Genomic DNA, 21600 nt, shown 5'->3' on the forward strand with positions numbered 1-21600 from the left:
TGTTACCCCCGACACCATGAGCTTTTATTTTCTGCAATAACCTTTGATATGGCACCTTATCCTTCTGGAAATCGAAATACAATACATCCACTGGTTCCCCTTTATCCACAGCACATGTAACTCCCTCAAAGAACTCCAATAAATTGGTTAAACATGATTTCCCTTTCAAAAAATCATGTCGACTCTGCCTGATTACCTTAATTTTTTCTAAATGCCCTGCTATAACATCCTCTGTAATAGCTCCAAACATTTTCCCTCAGACAAATGTTAAGCTAACAGGCCTGTCGTTTCCTGCTTTCTGTCTCCCTCCCTTTTTGAATAAATGAGTTACATTCACTCTTTTCCAATCTAACGGAACCTTCTCGAATCTAGGGAATTTTGGAATATTAAAACCAGCGCATCAACTATCTCACTAGCCAATTCAGGACCTGGCGACTTGTCAACCCGCAGCTCCAACAATTTGTTTAGTACCACTTCCCTGGTGATTGTAATTTTCTTGAGTTCCTCCATCCCTTCAATTTCCTGATATACGACTAATACTGGGATGTTATTTGTATACTCAATAGTGAAGACCGATGCAAAGTGTCTGTTCAATTCATCTGCCATCTCTTAATTATCCATTATTAATTCCCCAGACACACTTTCTATTGGACCAACAGTCGCTTTGTTAACTCTTTTCTTTTTAAAATATCTATCGAAACTCTTACTAGTTGTCTTGAAATTTCTTGCGAGCTTTCTCTCATACTCTAATTTTACCTTCCTTATCAATCTTTTAGTCATTCTTTGCTGTTTTTTTTATATTCTGTCCAATCTTCTGACCTGCCTCCCACCTTTGCACAATTATAGGCTTTTTCTTTAAGTTTGATAGTATCTTTAACTGTTTTCGTGAACCATGGATGGTGAGTCCCACCTTTGGAACTTTTCTTTCTCGTTGAAATGTATCTATTCTGTGTATTCTGAAATATCCCCTTAAATGTCTGCCACTGTATCTCTATTGACTTATCCCTTAACCTAATTTGCCAGTTCACTTTAGCTAGCTCTGCTTTCATGACCTTATAATTGCCCTTATTTAAATTTAAAATACTAGTCTGGGACCCACTCTCCTCTCCCTCAAACTGAATGTAAAATTCAATCATATTATAATCGCTACTACCTAGGGGCACCTTAACTATGAGGTCATTAATTAATCCTATCTCGTTGCACAATGCCAGGTCTAGTATAGCCTGCTCTCTGGTTGGCTCCAGAATGTATTGTTCCAAGAAATTATCCCCAAAACATTCTATGTATTCCTCATCTAGGCTACCTCTGCCCATCTGAATTTTCCAATCTATATGTAGATTAAAATCCCCCATAATTATCACAGTACCTTTCTGACAAGCTGCCATTATTTCTTCTTTTATATCCCATCCGACAGTGTGGTTAATGTTAGGTGGCCTGTACACCACTCCCACAAGTCACTTCTTGCCTTTATGATTTCTCATTTGTACTCAAACTGCTTCTGCATCCTGATCTCCAGAACTCAGGTCATCCCTCTCTATTACGCTAATACCATCATTAATTAACAGAGCTACCCCGCCACCTTTTCCTAGATTCCTGTCCTTCCAAAAAGCCATGTCACCTCCAATATTCACATCCCAATCTATGTCGCCCTGCAGCCATGTCTCTGTAATGACTATCAGATCGTACTTATTTATTCTATTTGTGCTCCCAGTTCATCTGTTTTGTTTCAAATGCTCCATGCATTCAGATACAGAGCATTTAGTTTTGTCCTTTTATTATTTTTGTCACCTCTAGCCTTATCTGTCGATTTACTCTTAGATTTGTACATTCTGTCCCTTCCTGTCACAGTCTGTTTATCATTTCCCATATTTATACCTTTCTCTCTTGCCTTGTCTCTCCTCCTTGATTCACCATATCTTCCCGAATTTGATCCCTTGCCCCCACTATTCGGTTTAAAACCGTCTCTACTTCCCTCGTTATGTGGCTCGCTAGAACACCGGCACCAGCACGGTTCAGGTGTAGACCGTCCCAACGGTACAGCCACCTCTTTCCACAGTACCGGTGCCAATGCCCCATGAACCAGAACCCACTACTACCACACCAGTCTTTCAGCCGCACATTACTTTCTCTAATCTTATTTGTCCTATGCCAATTTGCACATGGCTCAGGTAATAATCCAGAGATGATTAACTTTGAGGTTCTGCTTCTTAATTTGGTGCCTAATTCCTCATACTGACTTTGCAGAACCTCTATCCTTGTCCTGCCTATGTCGCTGGTACCGACATGGACCACGACGACTGGATCCTCCCCCTCCCATTGTATGTTTCGCTCCAGCCCTGAGCAGATGTCCTGAATCCTGGCACCGGCAGGCAACACAGCCGTCTGGACTCTTGCTTTTGCTGCAGAGAACAGAGTCAATCCACCTTACTATACTGTCCCCTACTACCACTACATTCCTTTTTTCTCCCTCTTTGAGCCGCAAACACTTACTGCAGACGTGTTTGCCCTGGATCACACTGGCATCCAGGAACTCCCACATGCTGCAGCTGTGACACATCACCTGTCCTGTCATCCTTAACGTGTTTCAATTAACTACTTAAATATTTTATTCAATTATTCATTTTATTGCATATTTTATTAAACTTACCACTAGTTTGTTTCCTATTTTAAACGTTAGGACTAAAATGGATCTTAATCACTTACCAGATGCGCATCAAGCAGGTCGGTTCTTCCAAACCAATCAACTGCCTGCTTGCCTGTGATGTCACAGCTTACCAGATCCTCACCAAACAGCTCCTTCCACTGCACCGAAGAAAGAACCAAATCCTGTATCCTCACCCCAGCGGCTCTCTGTTTCCCTGCTCTCACTCTCCATTGTGACGTCACTCCTCGATTTTTTTCCCTTGCTCTGCTCCTGCCGTGCTCCTCTCTCTCTCGCTCTGTCTCCGAGTCTGTGCTTTTGGCGCATTTCTTCATTTGTTGTTCCGTTGTGCTCCTCTGTTTCTGGTCCAAAATCTGACTCTGGTGGGACTTGAACCCACAACCTTTGAATATCGTCTTAATCATTATTTAGAAGTCCAACACACTATCCATTGCGCCACAGAGCCTCACACATTTTTACTAACATCACTAAGGCCTTTGATCTTGTCAGCAGAGACGGCCTCTTCAAACTGCAATGGAACATAGGCTGCCCTCCTGACCTCTTGGGCATCATCTCTTCTTTCCACGAGAACATGCACAGTTCCATCAGTTACAATGGAGCAACATCAGACGCTTTCAAGATCAGCAGTGGGGTAAAGCAGGGCTGCGCGCTGGCGCCAACTCTCTTAGGAACAGAGGAACATAGGAGTAAGCTATTCAGCCCGTCGAGCCTGCTCTGTCATTCAATTCGATCATGGCTGATCACCAACCTCAAAGCCCCTTTCCCATGCTATCCCCATATCCCTTGATGTCATGAGTATCAAGATTTCTATCAATTTCTGTCTTGAACATGCTCAATGATTGAGCTGCCACAGCCCTCTGGGGCACAGTATTCCAATGATTCACCACCGTCTGAGTGAAGAAATTCCACCCATCTCAGTTTTAAATGGCCTACTCCTTATTCTGAGACGATGTCCTTTGGTTTTAGACTCACCAACCAGGGCAAACATCCTGTCTACATCCACACTGTCACGCCCTGTAAGAATTTTGTCAGTTTCAATCAGATCACCTCTCATTCTTCGAAACTTTAAGGAATACAGGCCCAGTTTCCTCATAAGACAATCCCACCATCCCAGGGATTAGTCTGGTGACATAAAAACAAGAAATGCTGGAACCACTCAGCAGGTCTGGCAGCATCTGTGAAAAGAGAAGCAGAGTTAACGTTTCAGGTCAGTGACCCATCTTCGGAACTGACATATATTAGAAAAGTCACAGGTTATAAGCAAGTGGGGTGGGGGTGGGGCAAGAGATAACAAAGGAGAAGGTGTAGATTGGACAAGGCCACATAGCTGACCAAAAGGTCATGCAGCAAAGGCAAACAATATGTTAATGGTGTGTTGAAAGACAAAGCATTAGTACAGATTAGGTGTTAATGGACTGAATATTGAACAGCAGGAAGTACAAACCTGAAAAAAAACAGTAGGTAAGCAAACTGAACAAACTGAGATGAAATGAAATAAATGCAAAAAAAAGATTAGTCTGTTGACCCTCTGTTTCACCCCCTCTATGGCAAGTGTATCCTTCATAAGATGAGGAGACTAAACTGTACACAATACTCCAGTGCGGATTCACCAAGGCTCTAGACAATTGCAGCAAGACATCTTTACTCCTGTACTCATGACCCCTCGTGTGGGTACAACATACCATTTGCCTTCCTAATTGATTGCTGCACCTGCACAAGAGCTTTTATTGTCTCAGGAACAAGGACACCCAGGTCCCTTTGGACATCGACACTTCCCAACCTCTCACCATTTAAGAAATACTCTGTCTTTCTGTTTATTCCACCAAAGTGAATAACTTCACACTTATTCACATTATATTCCATGTTCTTGCCCATTCACTTAGCCTCTCCAGGTCCCCTGGAAGCCTCTCTGCATCCTCCTCACAACTCACACTTCACCGAGCTTTGTGTCATCTGCAAACTTGGAAATATTACATTTAATCCCCACATCCAAATCATTTATATAGGTTGTTAACAGCTGTGGCTCCAACACTGATCCTTGCAGTACCCCAATAGTAACAGCCTGCCATCCTGAGAAGGACCCGTTATTCCTGCTCTCTGTTTTCGGTCTGTTAACCAATTCTCAATCCATATCAGTATATTATCCCCAAGCCTATGTGCTCTAATTTTGTTTACTCACCTCCTGTGTGGGATCTTACCAAAGGAAAATGCAAATACCACACATCCACTGGTTCTCCTTTATCTGTTCTATAGGTAACATCCTCAAAAATCTCAACAGGTTTTTCAAACCTGTTTTCCTTTTCATAAATCTATGTTGACTCTGCCCAATCATGTCATCATTTTCGAACTGTCTAGTTATCACATCCTTTATAATTGGCATATTCTTCTCCATGCTGCTATTGTACACTTTCAATTACTCAGATATAGGTGTTCACCTGCACATCAGAGCTGACGACAAGCTGTTCAACTTGGCAAGACTGTGCGCCAAGACCAAAGTGGGTAAATTCCTAGTCTGTGAGTTGCTATTTGCTGATGATGCTGTGCTGACATCCCATAATGAAGTTCAGTCACAGCAGCTTGTAGATCGGTTCTCCCTGGCCTGCAAAGAGTTTGGACTGACAATCAGCATCAGGAAGATGAAAGTTACGGGCCAGGACGTAGAGACTCCACTTTCCATCAACATCGACAACCTCACTTTGGAGGTTGTCAACAGCTTCACATACCTTCAATCAACAATCACCAGCAATCTGGCCCTTGATGCTGAAATCAGCACCAGGATTGCCAATGCTGCAGCTGTCATGTCAAAGTTGAGAAGACAAGTGTGAACCGACAGCAAACTGACCGAAAATACAAAGCTCCACGTGTACCAGGCTTGTGTTCTCAGCACCCTCCTTTATAGTAGAGAAGCATCAACAACTTATACAAGCCAAAAAAAGCGGCTGAACAGCTTCCACCTCCACTGCCTCAGATGGATACTGGGCATCTCCTGGCAGGACAGAGTGCCGAATGCGGAAGTACACCAGCGTGCAGGGATCCGCAGCATGTTTGCCCTCTTGAGTCAGCGGTGACTCTGTTGACTGGGCCAAATGGATGACGGTCACATTGCCAAATACATGCTCTATGGTGAGCTTGCTATCAGCATGAGATCAACAGGTCAGGGAAAAAAATCAAGTCCTTTGGAGAGGTTTGAGTTAATTCAGGAGAGTGGGCATGGATTTATCAATGGGAGTTCATGCTTGACGAATCTAACTGCATTTGTTGATAAACTATCTGAGAATACTGATGAAGGGAATGCAGTGGATGTTGTTTATATGGATGTTACGAAAGCATTTTATAAAGTACCACATAAAAGGGTGGTTAACAAAATTGGGGTTCATGGATTAGGAGGGTCAGTGTCCATTTGGATAGTAAATTGTTTTAAAGACTGAAAACAGCGAGTCATATTAAATGGTTCTTGGTCAGACCGGAGGATAGTCGACAGTGGTGTTCCCCAAGGGTCAGTGCCAGAACCACTGCTTTTTTTGCTAAAGGTAAGTGACTTGGATCTTGGAATACAGAGTAGAATCTCAAAATATGCCGATGACACCAAACCTGGAGGAGCGGCAAACAGTGAAGATGATATGAACTGCCTGCAACAGGACAGTGATAGGCTAGCAGAATGGGCAGACAGGTGGCAGATGGAATTTAATAGTGACAAGTGTGAGGTGATGTATTTTGGCATAAGGAATAGGGAGAGGCAATATATACTTAATGGCACAGTTCTAAAGAGTGTTCTGGAATAGAGGGACTTGGGGTTCATGTGCATCAATCTTTGAAGGAGGCAAGTCATATTGCGAGAGTGGTTCGCAAAGCATATGGGATCTTGGGCTTTATAAGTAGAGGCATTGAGTACAAAAGCAGGGAAGTTATGCTGAACCATTATAAAACTCTGGTTAGGCCCCAATTGGAGTGTTGCTTCCAGTTCTGCTCAGCAGACTTTAGAAAGAATGTGAGGGTCCTTGAGAGGACGCAGAGGCGATTTACCAGAATGGATCCAGGGATGGGGGATTTTAGTTACAAGGTTAGGTTGGAAAAGCTAGGATTATTCTGCCTTTCTCAAAGGAGATTGAGTGGAGAATTGATAGAGGTGTATAACACCTCTAGAGAACAGGCCATCCTGGACTGGGTATTGTGTAATGAGAAAGGATTAGTTAACAATCTTGTTGTGTGGGGTACCTTGGGGAAGTGCGCCCATAATATGATAAAATTCTTCATTAAGATGGAGAGTGAGAGAGTTGATTCCGAGACTCGGGTCCTGAATCTAAACAAAGAAAACTGTGAAGGTATGAGGCGGGAGTTGGCTATGATCGATTGGGGAACGTTACTTAAAGGGTTGACAGTGGATAGGCAATGGCTAGCATTTAAAGAGCGCATGGATGAATTACAACAATTGTTCATTCCTGTCTGTGCAAAAGTAAAACAGGAAGGGTGGCTCAACTGTGGCTTACAAAAGAAATTAAGGGAAGTATTAGATCCAAGGAGGAGAAATATAAAATGGCCAGAACAAGCAGCAAACCTGAAGATTGTGAGCAGTTTGGAATTTAGCAGAGGAGGACAAAAGGATTGATTAAGAAGGGGGAAATAGAGTATGAGAGTAAGCTAGCAGAGAACATAAAAACTGACTGTAAAAGCTTCTATAGATATGTGTAGAGAAAAAGATTAGTGAAGACAAATGTGGGCCCCTTACAGTCAGAAACGGGGGAATTTATAATGGGGAACAAAGAAATGGCAGACCAATTAAATACATACTTTGGATCTGTCTTCACAAAGGAGGATACAAATTATCTCCCAGAAATGTTGGGGAACATAGGGTCTAGTGAGAAGGAGGAACTGTATGAAATCAGTATTAGTAGGGAATGTTTGGGAAATTGATGGGATTGAAGGCCGATAAATCCCCAGGGCCTGATAATCTACATCCCAGAGTAATTAAGGAAGTGGCCCTTGAAATAGCAGATGCATTTCTGGTCTTTTTTCAAAATTCTATCGACTCTGGAACAGTTCCAATGGATTGGACGGTAGTTAATGTAACTCCACTTTTTGAAAAAAGAGGCAGAAAGAAAACAGCGAATTATATACCGGTTAGCCTGACATCAGTCGTGGGGAAAATGCTGGAGTCCATTATAAAAGATGTAATAGCAGAGTGCAATAATAACTCGTCTCCACTCCGAGTATTTCTAAATCCCACACATTCACTATAATGTGAACAATTATTTCCTGTTGTGTCTCTCTCAGATTTGTAAACTTCACTGTATTGGAGTGAGGTGACATCTACTGGCGGGAAGCAAGAACTGCAATCAAGCAGCAGAAACTCCACAGTCTGTCAGGGTTAAAGAAACATTGCAATGTGAGGATACAGCGAAGTGGTTTGATTGGGCAGATGGAGACATGATTCCACTTGTGGTGGTGTCTGAAGCAAAGGCCAGAAATACAAAATTGTCATTAATAAAAGAAATGAGGAATTCATGAAAAATGTAGCAACGTAGTGAATGGTTAGAATGTGGATAGAATAGAAAGTGAGATTGGATGGACAGAAGCAGTCTGAAAGGATGGCTGAAACAAAAGGTGAGTGCCCTGAAACGTTAACTGTGTTTCTCACAGCACAGATGCTGCCAGAGCTGCTGAACATTTCCAGCACTTTCTGTTTTTATTTCAGCATTTGCAGGATGTTGCTTTGATCTGAAAAAAAATGGATGATTGGCTGGGGTGTTCCAGTGAAATTCCACAGCAGCTAATAAAGCCTGACTTGTCAGTGGCTCGTTGGTCTAGGGGTATGATTCTCGCTTTGGGAGTATGGTTAATTAACATGCGCGAGATCCCGGGTTCAAGTCCCACATGAGCCCTGGTCTGCTGGCATTTTTAGATTAAGGTTATCTATTGGTTTCAGCCTTGCAGAAGGTGGAATTGACTTCCAAACAGAGCTGGCTTGAGGACCAGACAACTGGATTCAAAGAGCTTGTCGACAAAATTGTAATTAACTAAATGTGCAGATAACCAACTGGGAATATAAAGTTGTTGCTGTAATTGTGACCTGACTCCAAAAACAACAGGACTGGAATGGAATGGAATTCTTCAGTGTTTCTGTTGTTTGGCTTGCATTGACTCATCGATTTTCTTGTTTTTCACTTTGTCGATGCCTTTGAATAATTGTGGATCCTTCTTCAGGGTGTCTTCTTTCACCAGGTAGTTCTGACCTCTGATGATGTTGATTGTAATCAGCTTCAATTCGCTGATAGTTTTGGAAGTGAGCAGATTTCGTTTGCTTGAGTCTACAACATGGAACTCAGTCTGACATGTGGACCCATGGGAGGATTTGAATGCCATCCCTGCGTTGGAGTTGCATCCATCCAATAAGAGACCGAGTGGAAGTGACAGTTCTGTCAGTCGAATATGAGACTTTTAATGGCAGGGTTGTGAGTTTGAGTGCCATTCTGTTTTTCCCTTTTTTAAGGCTTCATGAGCAGAGAGTACAGGGAGTGTTTGAAATGAGCAAGTCTCGCTTTGATTCAGGACTCTTACCTCTCAGCAGCATCTCACTATGAAAGATTGAATTTGATCTCATTTCATTCTCAGCTCGGGGTCTGTGCGGCTCAGTGGCACTTCTGGCTGTCTCCCGCTTCACAATACATCAGTACTGAGAAAGGAGTGGGGAATATTACTCACATGTTGTGTTCTTTAATTTTTTGGAAAACTTGAATGTATGTATTTTCTTCCAAAACAAGGACACCAAGCCGCTGTTAATGTAGGGCTGAAATAGCTCAGTTGGGAGAGCGTGAGACTGAAGATCTCAAGGTCCCTGGTTCAATCCCGGGTTTCAGCAATTTCGCTTCCTTATGCGTCCCTTGCCTTGGTTCTGATTTTCCAGTTGCACAATTTACTGAGAGATTATTTCCCAAGCACCTGTGGATTGAATTTGAGAAACAACACAGAGTCATTTACAACATAGAAGGTGGTCATTTGGCCTATCACGTCCATGCTGGCTCGCCCCGGAGCAATCTAGTCAGTTCCACTCACCAGCTCGATCCCTTTCCTCCTGCAAGTTTCTTTCCTTCAAGTATCCATCCAATTTCCTTTTCAAATCATTGATTGTCTCTGCTTCCACAACACTCGTGGGCCAAGACATTACCACCCACAACATAAAAAATTCCACCTCATCAAGGATGGGAAATACTTACATCTTCTATATTTGCTTATTCTCTATTTCTATGAGAATAGACTGGCAGTCAACATGAAAGGAAACCCAAAAATCTTCGAGCAGCATGTAAATGATAAGTGGGTAGTAAGAGGTTGAGTCGGGCCTATTAGGGACAAAAAGGATAATATAAGCTTAGAGGTGCAGGGCAATGTTAATCTACTTAATGAGTACTTTGCATCAGTGATCACTGAGGAAGTGGAATTTGACAAAATATCAGTCGAAGTGAAGAAAGTAGAGTCAATGGAGAGAGTACAAATTAGGAGAGGGAGGTACTAAAAAGGCTGGCTGTGCTTAGGGAAGATAAATCACCTGGTCCGGATGGCTCACATCCCAGGTTGCGAAAGGAAATGCGGATGCAGATAACGGAAGGGCTTGCGATAATCTTCCAATCTTCCCTGGATACGGGGGAGGTGCCAGAGGATTAAACAGTGGCAAATGCGACACCCTTATTCAAGAAAGGGTGTAAGGACAGTCCGGGTAACTACAGGCTAGTTAGATTAACAGCAGTGGTGGGTAAGGTTTTAGAAAGAATAATCAGGGTAAAAAATCAACAGTCACTTGGAGAGGTTCGAGTTAATTAAGGAGAGTGAGCATGGATTTATAAATGGGAGTTCATGCTCGACTAATCTAACTGCATTTTTTGATGAACTAACAGAGCAGCTTGATGAAGGGAATGCAGTGGATGTTGTTTATATGGATTTTAAGGAAGCGTTTGACGAGGTACCACATAAAAGGGCGGTTAACAAAATTGAGGTTCGTGGTATAGGAGGGTCAGTGTCCAATTGGATAGAAAATTGGTTTAAGGACAGAAAACAGCGAGTCTTATTAAATGGTTCTTTGTCAGACTGGAGGATAGTCGACAGTGGTGTTCCCCAAGGGTCAGTGCTAGAACCACTGTTTTTTTTGCTCAAGGTAAGTGACTTGGATCTTGGAATACAGAGTAGAATCTCAAAATATGCCGATGACACCAAACTTGGAGGAGCGGCAAACAGTAAGGATGATATGAAGTGCCTGCAACAGGACAGTGATAGGCTAGCAGAATGGGCAGACAGGTGGCAGATGGAATTTAATAGTGACAAGTGTGAGGTGATGTATTTTGGCATAAGGAATAGGGAGAGGCAATATATACTTAATGGCACAGTTCTAAAGAGTGTTCTGGAATAGAGGGACTTGGGGTTCATGTGCATCAATCTTTGAAGGAGGCAAGTCATATTGCGAGAGTGGTTCGCAAAGCATATGGGATCTTGGGCTTTATAAATAGAGGCATTGAGTACAAAAGCAGGGAAGTTATGCTGAACCATTATAAAACTCTGGTTAGGTCCCAATTGGAGTGTTGCTTCCAGTTCTGCTCAGCAGACTTTAGAAAGAATGTGAGGGTCCTTGAGAGGACGCCGAGGCGATTTACCAGAATGGATCCAGGGATGGGGGATTTTAGTTACAAGGTTAGGTTGGAAAAGCTAGGATTATTCTGCCTTTCTCAAAGGAGATTGAGTGGAGAATTGATAGAGGTGTATAACACCTCTAGAGAACAGGCCATCCTGGACTGGGTATTGTGTAATGAGAAAGGATTAGTTAACAATCTTGTTGTGTGGGGTCCCTTGGGGAAGTGCGCCCATAATATGATAAAATTCTTCATTAAGATGGAGAGTGAGAGAGTTGATTCCGAGACTCGGGTCCTGAATCTAAACAAAGAAAACTATGAAGGTATGAGGCGGGAGTTGGCTATGATCGATTGGGGAACGTTACTTAAAGGGTTGACAGTGGATAGGCAATGGCTAGCATTTAAAGAGCGCATGGATGAATTACAACAATTGTTCATTCCTGTCTGTGCAAAAGTAAAACAGGAAGGGTGGCTCAACTGTGGCTTACAAAAGAAATTAAGGAAAGTATTAGATCCAAGGAGGAGAAATATAAAATGGCCAGAACAAGCAGCAAACCTGAAGATTGTGAGCAGTTTGGAATTTAGCAGAGGAGGACAAAAGGATTGATTAAGAAGGGGGAAATAGAGTATGAGAGTCAGCTAGCAGAGAACATAAAAACTGACTGTAAAAGCTTCTATAGATATGTGTAGAGAAAAAGATTAGTGAAGACAAATGTGGGCCCCTTACAGTCAGAAACGGGGGAATTTATAATGGGGAACAAAGAAATGGCAGACCAATTAAATACATACTTTGGATCTGTCTTCACAAAGGAGGATACAAATTATCTCCCAGAAATGTTGGGGAACATAGGGTCTAGTGAGAAGGAGGAACTGTATGAAATCAGTATTAGTAGGGAATGTTTGGGAAATTGATGGGATTGAAGGCCGATAAATCCCCAAGGCCTGATAATCTACATCCCAGAGTACTTAAGGAGGTGGCCCTTGAAATAGCAGATGCATTTCTGGTCTTTTTTCAAAATTCTGTAGACTCTGGAACAGTTCAAATGGATTGGACGGTAGTTAATGTAACTCCACTATTTAAAAAAAGAGGCAGAAAGAAAACAGCGAATTATATACCGGTTAGCCTGACATCAGTCGTGGGGAAAATGCTGGAGTCCATTATAAAAGATGTAATAGCAGAGTGCAATAATAACTCGTCTCCACTCCTCGTATTTCTAAATCCCACACATTCACTATCATGTGAACAATTATTTCCTGTTGTGTCTCTCTCAGATTTGTAAACTTCACTGTATTGGAGTGAGGTGACATCTACTGGCGGGAAGCAAGAACTGCAATGAAGCAGCAGAAACTCCACAGTCTGTCAGGGTTAAAGAAACATTGCAATGTGAGGATACAGCGAAGTGGTTTGATTGGGTAGATGGAGACATGATTCCACTTGTGGTGGTGTCTGAAGCAAAGGCCAGAAATACAAAATTGTCATTAATAAAAGAAATGAGGAATTCATGAAAAATGTAGTAACGTAGTGAATGGTTAGAATGTGGATAGAATAGAAAGTGAGATTGGATGGACAGAAGCAGTCTGAAAGGATGGCTGAAACAAAAGGTGAGTGCCCTGAAACGTTAACTGTGTTTCTCACAGCACAGATGCTGCCAGAGCTGCTGAACATTTCCAGCACTTTCTGTTTTTATTTCAGCATTTGCAGGATGTTGCTTTGATCTGAAAAAAAATGGATGATTGGCTGGGGGGTTCCAGTGAAATTCCACAGCAGCGAATAAAGCCTGACTTGTCAGTGGCTTGTTGGTCTAGGGGTATGATTCTCGCTTAGGGAGAATAGTTAATTAACATGCGAGAGATCCTGGGTTCAAGTCCCAAACGAGCCCTGGTCTGCTGGCATTTTTAGATTAAGGTTATCTATTGGTTTCAGCCTTGCAGAAGGTGGAATTGACTTCCATTCGGAGCTGGCTTGAGGACCAGACAACTGGATTCAAAGAGCTTGTCGACAAAATTGCTATTAACTCAATGTACAGATAGCCAAGTGGGAATATAAAGTTGTTGCTGTAATTGTGACCTGACTCCAAAAACAACAGGACTGGGTTCTGGACTGGAATGGAATGGAATTCTTCAGTGTTTCTGTTGTTTGGCTTGCATTGACTCATCGATTTTCTTGTTTTTCACTTTGTCGATGCCTTTGAATAATTGTGGATCCTTCTTCAGGGTGTCTTCTTTCACCAGGTAGTTCTGACCTCTGATGATGTTGATTGTAATCAGCTTCAATTCGCTGATAGTTTTGGAAGTGAGCAGATTTCGTTTGCTTGAGTCTACAACATGGAACTCAGTCTGACATGTGGACCCATGGGAGGATTTGAATGCCATCCCTGCGTTGGAGTTGCATCCATCCAATAAGAGACCGAGTGGAAGTGACAGTTCTGTCAGTCGAATATGAGACTTTTAATGGCAGGGTTGTGAGTTTGAGTGCCATTCTGTTTTTCCCTTTTTTAAGGCTTCATGAACAGAGAGTACAGGGAGTGTTTGAAATGAGCAAGTCTCGCTTTGATTCAGGACTCTTACCTCTCAGCAGCATCTCACTATGAAAGATTGAATTTGATCTCATTTCATTCTCAGCTCGGGGTCTGTGCGGCTCAGTGGCACTTCTGGCTGTCTCCCGCTTCACAATACATCAGTACTGAGAAAGCAGTGGGGAATATTACTCACATGTTGTGTTCTTTAATTTTTTGGAAAACTTGAATGTATGTATTTTCTTCCAAAACAAGGACACCAAGCTGCTGTTAATGTAGGGCTGAAATAGCTCAGTTGGGAGAGCGTGAGACTGAAGATCTCAAGGTCCCTGGTTCAATCCCGGGTTTCAGCAATTTCGCTTCCTTATGCGTCCCTTGCCTTGGTTCTGATTTTCCAGTTGCACAATTTACTTATAGATTATTTCCCAAGCACCAGTGGATTGAATTTGAGAAACAACACAGAGTCATTTACAACATAGAAGGTGGTCATTTGGCCTATCACGTCCATGCTGGCTCGCCCCGGAGCAATCTAGTCAGTTCCACTCACCAGCTCGATCCCTTTCCTCCTGCAAGTTTCTTTCCTTCAAGTATCCATCCAATTTCCTTTTCAAATCATTGATTGTCTCTGCTTCCACCACACTCGTGGGCCAAGACATTACCACCCACAACATAAAAAATTCCACCTCATCAAGGATGGGAAATACTTACATCTTCTATATTTGCTTATTCTCTATTTCTATGAGAATAGACTGGCAGTCAACATGAAAGGAAACCCAAAAATCTTCGAGCAGCATGTAAATGATAAGTGGGTAGTAAGAGGTTGAGTCGGGCCTATTAGGGACAAAAAGGATAATATAAGCTTAGAGGTGCAGGGCAATGTTAATCTACTTAATGAGTACTTTGCATCAGTGATCACTGAGGAAGTGGAATTTGACAAAATATCAGTCGAAGTGAAGAAAGTAGAGTCAATGGAGAGAGTACAAATTAGGAGAGGGAGGTACTAAAAAGGCTGGCTGTGCTTAGGGAAGATAAATCACCTGGTCCGGATGGCTCACATCCCAGGTTGCGAAAGGAAATGCGGATGCAGATAACGGAAGGGCTTGCGATAATCTTCCAATCTTCCCTGGATACGGGGGAGGTGCCAGAGGATTAAACAGTGGCAAATGCGACACCCTTATTCAAGAAAGGGTGTAAGGACAGTCCGGGTAACTACAGGCTAGTTAGATTAACAGCAGTGGTGGGTAAGGTTTTAGAAAGAATAATCAGGGTAAAAAATCAACAGTCACTTGGAGAGGTTCGAGTTAATTAAGGAGAGTGAGCATGGATTTATAAATGGGAGTTCATGCTCGACTAATCTAACTGCATTTTTTGATGAACTAACAGAGCAGCTTGATGAAGGGAATGCAGTGGATGTTGTTTATATGGATTTTAAGGAAGCGTTTGACAAGGTACCACATAAAAGGGCGGTTAACAAAATTGAGGTTCGTGGTATAGGAGGGTCAGTGTCCAATTGGATAGAAAATTGGTTTAAGGACAGAAAACAGCGAGTCTTATTAAATGGTTCTTTGTCAGACTGGAGGATAGTCGACAGTGGTGTTCCCCAAGGGTCAGTGCTAGAACCACTGTTTTTTTTGCTCAAGGTAAGTGACTTGGATCTTGGAATACAGAGTAGAATCTCAAAATATGCCGATGACACCAAACTTGGAGGAGCGGCAAACAGTAAGGATGATATGAAGTGCCTGCAACAGGACAGTGATAGGCTAGCAGAATGGGCAGACAGGTGGCAGATGGAATTTAATAGTGACAAGTGTGAGGTGATGTATTTTGGCATAAGGAATAGGGAGAGGCAATATATACTTAATGGCACAGTTCTAAAGAGTGTTCTGGTATAGAGGGACTTGGGGTTCATGTGCATCAATCTTTGAAGGAGGCAAGTCATATTGCGAGAGTGGTTCGCAAAGCATATGGGATCTTGGGCTTTATAAATAGAGGCATTGAGTACAAAAGCAGGGAAGTTATGCTGAACCATTATAAAACTCTGGTTAGGCCCCAATTGGAGTGTTGCTTCCAGTTCTGCTCAGCAGACTTTAGAAAGAATGTGAGGGTCCTTGAGAGGACGCAGAGGCGATTTACCAGAATGGATCCAGGGATGGGGGATTTTAGTTACAAGGTTAGGTTGGAAAAGCTAGGATTATTCTGCCTTTCTCAAAGGAGATTGAGTGGAGAATTGATAGAGGTGTACAACACCTCGAGAGAACAGGCCATCCTGGACTGGGTATTGTGTAATGAGAAAGGATTAGTTAACAATCTTGTTGTGTGGGGTCCCTTGGGGAAGTGCGCCCATAATATGATAAAATTCTTCATTAAGATGGAGAGTGAGAGAGCTGATTCCGAGACTCGGGTCCTGAATCTAAACAAAGAAAACTATGAAGGTATGAGGCGGGAGTTGGCTATCATAGATTGGGGAACGTTACTTAAAGGGTTGACAGTGGATAGGCAATGGCTAGCATTTAAAGAGCGCATGGATGAATTACAACAATTGTTCATTCCTGTCTGTGCAAAAGTAAAACAGGAAGGGTGGCTCAACTGCGGCTTACAAAAGTAATTAAGGAAAGTATTAGATCCAAGGAGGAGAAATATAAAATGGCCAGAACAAGCAGCAAACCTGAAGATTGTGAGCAGTTTGGAATTTAGCAGAGGAGGACAAAAGGATTGATTAAGAAGGGGGAAATAGAGTATGAGAGTAAGCTAGCAGAGAACATAAAAACTGACTGTAAAAGCTTCTATAGATATGTGTAGAGAAAAAGATTAGTGAAGACAAATGTGGGCCCCTTACAGTCAGAAACGGGGGAATTTATAATGGGGAACAAAGAAATGGCAGACCAATTAAATACATACTTTGGATCTGTCTTCACAAAGGAGGATACAAATTATCTCCCAGAAATGTTGGGGAACATAGGGTCTAGTGAGAAGGAGGAACTGTATGAAATCAGTATTAGTAGGGAATGTTTGGGAAATTGATGGGATTGAAGGCCGATAAATCCCCAAGGCCTGATAATCTGCATCCCAGAGTACTTAAGGAAGTGGCCGTTGAAATAGCAGATGCATTTCTGGTCTTTTTTCAAAATTCTGTAGACTCTGGAACAGTTCAAATGGATTGAACGGTAGTTAATGTAACTCCACTATTTAAAAAAAGAGGCAGAAAGAAAACAGCGAATTATATACCGGTTAGCCTGACATCAGTCGTGGGGAAAATGCTGGAGTCCATTATAAAAGATGTAATAGCAGAGTGCAATAATAAGTCGTCTCCACTCCTAGTATTTCTAAATCCCACACATTCACTATAATGTGAACAATTATTTCCTGTTGTGTCTCTCTCAGATTTGTAAACTTCACTGTTTTGGAGTGAGGTGACATCTACTGGCGGGAAGCAAGAACTGCAATGAAGCAGCAGAAACTCCACAGTCTGTCAGGGTTAAAGAAACATTGCAATGTGAGGATACAGCGAAGTGGTTTGATTGGGTAGATGGAGACATGATTCCACTTGTGGTGGTGTCTGAAGCAAAGGCCAGAAATACAAAATTGTCATTAATAAAAGAAATGAGGAATTCATGAAAAATGTAGTAACGTAGTGAATGGTTAGAATGTGGATAGAATAGAAAGTGAGATTGGATGGACAGAAGCAGTCTGAAAGGATGGCTGAAACAAAAGGTGAGTGCCCTGAAACGTTAACTGTGTTTCTCACAGCACAGATGCTGCCAGAGCTGCTGAACATTTCCAGCACTTTCTGTTTTTATTTCAGCATTTGCAGGATGTTGCTTTGATCTGAAAAAAAATTGATGATTGGCTGGGGGGTTCCAGTGAAATTCCACAGCAGCTAATAAAGCCTGACTTGTCAGTGGCTTGTTGGTCTCGGGGTATGATTCTCGCTTCGGGAGAATAGTTAATTAACATGCGAGAGATCCTGGGTTCAAGTCCCGAACGAGCCCTGGTCTGCTGGCATTTTTAGATTAAGGTTATCTATTGGTTTCAGCCTTGCAGAAGGTGGAATTGTCTTCCAAACGGAGCTGGCTTGAGGACCAGACAACTGGATTCAAAGAGCTTGTCGACAAAATTGTAATTAACTAAATGTACAGATAGCCAAGTGGGAATATAAAGTTGTTGCTGTAATTGTGACCTGACTCCAAAAACAACAGGACTGGAATGGAATGGAATTCTTCAGTGTTTCTGTTGTTTGGCTTGCATTGACTCATCGATTTTCTTGTTTTTCACTTTGTCGATGCCTTTGAATAATTGTGGATCCTTCTTCAGGGTGTCTTCTTTCACCAGGTAGTTCTGACCTCTGATGATGTTGATTGTAATCAGCTTCAATTCGCTGATAGTTTTGGAAGTGAGCAGATTTCCTTTGCTTGAGTCTACAACATGGAACTCAGTCTGACATGTGGACCCATGGGAGGATTTGAATGCCATCCCTGCGTTGGAGTTGCATCCATCCAATAAGAGACCGAGTAGAAGTGACAGTTCTGTCAGTCGAATATGAGACTTTTAATGGCAGGGTTGTGAGTTTGAGTGCCATTCTGTTTTTCCCTTTTGTAAGGCTTCATGAGCAGAGAGTACAGGGAGTGTTTGAAATGAGCAAGTCTCGCTTTGATTCAGGACTCTTACCTCTCAGCAGCATCTCACTATGAAAGATTGAATTTGATCTCATTTCATTCTCAGCTCGGGGTCTGTGCGGCTCAGTGGCACTTCTGGCTGTCTCCTGCTTCACAATCCATCAGTACTGAGAAAGCAATGGGGAATATTACTCACATGTTGTGTTCTTTAATTTTTTGGAAAACTTGAATGTATGTATTTTCTTCCAAAACAAGGACACCAAGCCGCTGTTAATGTAGGGCTGAAATAGCTCAGTTGGGAGAGCGTTAGACTGAAGATTTAAAGGTCCCAGGTTCAATTCCGGGTTTCTGCAATTTTGCTTCCTTATGCGTCCCTTGCCTTGGTTCTGATTTTCCGGTTGCACAATTTACTTTGAGATTATTTACCAAGCACCAGTGGATTGAATTTGAGAAACAACACAGAGTCATTTACAGCACAGAAGTTGGTCGTTTGGCCTATCACGTCCATGCTGGCTCTCCCCGGAGCAATCTAGTCAGTTCCACTCACCAGCTCGATCCCTTTCCTCCTGCAAGTTTCTTTCCTTCAAGTATCCATCCAATTTCCTTTTCAAATCATTGATTGTCTCTGCTTCCACCACACTCGTGGGCCAAGACATTACCACCCACAACATAAAAAATTCCACCTCATCAAGGATGGGAAATACTTACATCTTCTATATTTGCTTATTCTCTATTTCTATGAGAATAGACTGGCAGTCAACATGAAAGGAAACCCAAAAATCTTCGAGCAGCATGTAAATGATAAGTGGGTAGTAAGAGGTTGAGTCGGGCCTATTAGGGACAAAAAGGATAATCTAAGCTTAGAGGTGCAGGGCAATGTTAATCTACTTAATGAGTACTTTGCATCAGTGATCACTGAGGAAGTGGAATTTGACAAAATATCAGTCGAAGTGAAGAGAGTCGAGTCAATGGAGAGGGTACAAATTGAGAGAGGGAGGTACTAAAAAGGCTGGCTGTGCTTAGGGAAGATAAATCACCTGGTCCGGATGGCTCACATCCCAGGTTGCGAAAGGAAATGCGGATGCAGATAACGGAAGGGCTTGCTATAATCTTCCAATCTTCCCTGGATACGGGGGAGGTGCCAGAGGATTAAACAGTGGCAGATGCGACACCCTTATTCAAGAAAGGGTGGAAGGACAGTCCGGGTAACTACAGGCTAGTTAGATTAACAGCAGTGGTGGGTAAGGTTTTAGAAAGAATAATCAGGGTAAAAAATCAACAGTCACTTGGAGAGGTTCGAGTTAATTAAGTAGAGGGAGCATGGATTTATAAATGGGAGTTCATGCTTGACTAATCTAACTGCATTTTTTGATGAACTAACAGAGCAGCTTGATGAAGGGAATGCAGTGGATGTTGTTTATATGGATTTTAAGGAAGCGTTTGACGAGGTACCACATAAAATGGCGGTTAACAAAATTGAGGATCGTGGTATAGGAGGGTCAGTGTCCAATTGGATAGAAAATTGGTTTAAGGACAGAAAACAGCGAGTCTTATTAAATGGTTCTTTGTCAGACTGGAGGATAGTCGACAGTGGTGTTCCCCAAGGGTCAGTGCTAGAACCATTGCTTTTTTTGCTCAAGGTAAGTGACTTGGATCTTGGAATACAGAGTAGAATCTCAAAATATGCCGATGACACCAAACCTGGAGGAGCGGCAAACAGTGAAGATGATATGAACTGCCTGCAACAGGACAGTGATAGGCTAGCAGAATGGGCAGACAGGTGGCAGATGGAATTTAATAGTGACAAGTGTGAGGTGATGTATTTTGGCATAAGGAATAGGGAGAGGCAATATATACTTAATGGCACAGTTCTAAAGAGTGTTCTGGAATAGAGGGACTTGGGGTTCATGTGCATCAATCTTTGAAGGAGGCAAGTCATATTGCGAGAGTGGTTCGCAAAGCATATGGGATCTTGGGCTTTATAAACAGAGGCATTGAGTACAAAAGCAGGGAAGTTATGCTGAACCATTATAAAACTCTGGTTAGGCCCCAATTGGAGTGTTGCTTCCAGTTCTGCTCAGCAGACTTTAGAAAGAATGTGAGGGTCCTTGAGAGGACGCAGAGGCGATTTACCAGAATGGATCCAGGGATGGGGGATTTTAGTTACAAGGTTAGGTTGGAAAAGCTAGGATTATTCTGCCTTTCTCAAAGGAGATTGAGTGGAGAATTGATAGAGGTGTATAACACCTCTAGAGAACAGGCCATCCTGGACTGGGTATTGTGTAATGAGAAAGGATTAGTTAACAATCTTGTTGTGTGGGGTCCCTTGGGGAAGTGCGCCCATAATATGATAAAATTCTTCATTAAGATGGAGAGTGAGAGAGTTGATTCCGAGACTCGGGTCCTGAATCTAAACAAAGAAAACTATGAAGGTATGAGGCGGGAGTTGGCTATGATAGATTGGGGAACGTTACTTAAAGGGTTGACAGTGGATAGGCAATGGCTAGCATTTAAAGAGCGCATGGATGAATTACAACAATTGTTCATTCCTGTCTGTGCAAAAGTAAAACAGGAAGGGTGGCTCAACTGTGGCTTACAAAAGAAATTAAGGAAAGTATTAGATCCAAGGAGGAGAAATATAAAATGGCCAGAACAAGCAGCAAACCTGAAGATTGTGAGCAGTTTGGAATTTAGCAGAGGAGGACAAAAGGATTGATTAAGAAGGGGGAAATAGAGTATGAGAGTCAGCTAGCAGAGAACATAAAAACTGACTGTAAAAGCTTCTATAGATATGTGTAGAGAAAAAGATTAGTGAAGACAAATGTGGGCCCCTTACAGTCAGAAACGGGGGAATTTATAATGGGGAACAAAGAAATGGCAGACCAATTAAATACATACTTTGGATCTGTCTTCACAAAGGAGGATACAAATTATCTCCCAGAAATGTTGGGGAACATAGGGTCTAGTGAGAAGGAGGAACTGTATGAAATCAGTATTAGTAGGGAATGTTTGGGAAATTGATGGGATTGAAGGCCGATAAATCCCCAAGGCCTGATAATCTACATCCCAGAGTACTTAAGGAGGTGGCCCTTGAAATAGCAGATGCATTTCTGGTCTTTTTTCAAAATTCTGTAGACTCTGGAACAGTTCAAATGGATTGGACGGTAGTTAATGTAACTCCACTATTTAAAAAAAGA

At 42.3% G+C, this 21600-nt stretch overlaps 3 non-coding genes and 1 pseudogene across 3 annotated transcripts; 3 read left to right on the plus strand and 1 right to left on the minus strand.

The window, feature by feature from the left end:
* Window positions 1–21600, plus strand: part of LOC137350407 (histone H2A-like) — a 171001-nt pseudogene that overhangs the window by 26013 nt on the left and 123388 nt on the right.
* On the minus strand, window positions 3017–3107 carry trnar-ucu (transfer RNA arginine (anticodon UCU)). The gene is given in 2 exon segments: window positions 3017–3052; window positions 3071–3107. It is a non-coding gene; the product is annotated as a tRNA-Arg (tRNA).
* On the plus strand, window positions 9446–9518 carry trnaf-gaa (transfer RNA phenylalanine (anticodon GAA)). The gene has a single exon. It is a non-coding gene; the product is annotated as a tRNA-Phe (tRNA).
* On the plus strand, window positions 14071–14143 carry trnaf-gaa (transfer RNA phenylalanine (anticodon GAA)). The gene has a single exon. It is a non-coding gene; the product is annotated as a tRNA-Phe (tRNA).

The sequence above is a fragment of the Heterodontus francisci genome, chromosome 35 (genome assembly GCF_036365525.1).
Source record: "Heterodontus francisci isolate sHetFra1 chromosome 35, sHetFra1.hap1, whole genome shotgun sequence".
Classification (NCBI taxonomy): Eukaryota; Metazoa; Chordata; class Chondrichthyes; order Heterodontiformes; family Heterodontidae; genus Heterodontus; species Heterodontus francisci.